Source organism: Mus caroli, unplaced genomic scaffold, assembly GCF_978045245.1.
Source record: "Mus caroli unplaced genomic scaffold, Mus_caroli_1 scaffold_6, whole genome shotgun sequence".
NCBI lineage: Eukaryota > Metazoa > Chordata > Mammalia > Rodentia > Muridae > Mus > Mus caroli.
The window spans coordinates 56,093,014-56,095,000 of record NW_028227261.1 but is presented as its reverse complement, the minus strand read 5'-3'; the positions used below and the strand labels follow the sequence as shown (position 1 = coordinate 56,095,000).

The following is a 1,987-nucleotide window of genomic DNA, read 5'->3' as shown; positions in this document are numbered from 1 at the left end:
CCCAGTCTTTGTATCTGATTTGAAGGCATCAGAACATCCATCCAACCCAAGGCATCTCCCAGTTAAGGACAGGAAATTCTACCATAAATGGCTTTCTCTGAGATATCTGTCCCCCAACTCTATTTGTTTTTGTTGTTTTGAAACAGAGACATCACACACGTAGTTCAAGATGTCCTCAAACAGGCAGTATACCTGGAGATGACCTTGAACTTCTAATCTTCCTGTTTCCATTTCCCAAGTCCTGGAATCACAGGTGTTTGCATTCTGGGGACTGAACCCAAAGCTTCATGCTAGGTAAAGCACTCCACTGACAGAGTTCCATCCCCAGCCCACTCTTCTCTTTCATGGTGTCTTAGCTACAGTTTCTATCATGATGATAAAGCAAAAGCAAATTGGAGAAGGGGTTTGTTTGGCTTGCACTTCCATACTGAAGTCCATCAGTAAGGGAATAAGTCAGGACAGGAACTCAAACATGGCAGGAACCTGAAGACAGGAGCTGATGCAGAAGCCATGGAGGGGTGCTGCTTACTGGCTTGCACAACTTAGCTTACATGGCTTCCTTAACTTGCTCTCTTGTAGAGCTCAGGACCACCAGGCCAACAATGACCTCACCCACAATAAACTGAGCCCTCTCTTATTAATCACTAATTAAGAAAATGCCCTATAAGCTTGCCTATAGACCAACCTTATGGAGGCATTTTCTCAATTGGGGTTCACTCTTCTCAGATGACTCAGTCCAGTGGTTCTCAACTTGTGGGTCATGATCCCCCAACAATCTTTTCTTTGCTTTGCTTTTCCTTTCTTTTCTTTTCTTCTTTTTTTTTTTTTTTTATCAGTTTGCATCATGTTTTATTCCCGATGAGTGACAGATCTTTTTATCCCTCAAATGTATTACATGTCTCCATGGAAGGGCCTAGGATGCAGCTCTCATCTCCAGGGAAAGTGAGAAAAAGGTACAGACTGGGAGCCAGTGCAGGAATGTTTGTCTGCAGTTCCTGGCTCTCTTGCCCTCCCTTCTTCTCAACAGAGTAATTATCTCTCATCCATTCAGTTGAAAATAAAAAAATAATCATTAACAAAACACACTGTAAGTATTAGGCTGGGGTGTCCTTGTCCTCAGTTGGACATCGAGTTATGGTCACCAGTGGGGAAGTGAGGGGAAGGGGGAAGGTGCAATCACTGCTTCTGCTGAAGGGCTCCCTTCCTTGTTGCATCCAGTGGAGCAGCTGTGTGTCTACCTCATCCGCTGGCAGCTGCACATAGCAGACGACTGGGCCCCTGATGAAGCAGTTCTTGACTGATAACATGTGAGGGTAGTTCTCAGGGTTTGATATTGAGGTACTGGTCCACAGAGTAGAGGGTTCCACAGATGCTCAGGTCATTCTTGAGTTCCACGACTACATCCTTAGCCACAAGGGACCTGAAAAAGGAGTGAAAGAGCCTCACAAAATTCTGATCTCCAGCACGGAAATGCAAGGCTGGCTTTCCATTCTCTCCTGGCACTTGTGGGTGTTCTCTTGGACTTGCTGAAAGTTTTCCCCCCACCAGAAAAACCATTAGTTCCAAGAAGTCTCCTCACATGAGGTTTGGGCAGTAAGGCTGTAAGGAAAACCCTGGGGCCTAGCTGCTGCCAGAAGCAACAGACACTAGAGTGCTACCCCCCCAAGAACCCTTTCATAGGGATCACATATCAGATATCCTGCATATCAGATATTTACAGTACAATGTATAACAGTAGCAAAATTACAGTTATAACTTAGTGATAACCATAGTTTTATAGTTGGCAGTCACCACCACATGGGGAACTGTCTTAAAGGGTCAAAGCATTTGGAAGGTTGAGAACCACTGCTCTAGCCTGTGTCAAGTTGACATAAACTCCCTTCTAGGCATGCTCTAAGCTTGTGATTCCCAGACAGTTGTAGCTGTCATACTGAGTTCTAGCCAGAGGCAGTGATACCCTGATCCTCCATGATCTGCCCCATTCCTA

The 1,987-nt window shown here is 45.1% G+C and overlaps 1 pseudogene; it reads right to left on the bottom strand.

Annotated features, from left to right (window-relative positions):
* Nucleotides 1-690: 690 nt before the first annotated feature.
* On the bottom strand, nucleotides 691-1,557 carry LOC110293764 (U6 snRNA-associated Sm-like protein LSm2 pseudogene; annotated as a pseudogene).
* Nucleotides 1,558-1,987: the final 430 nt, after the last annotated feature.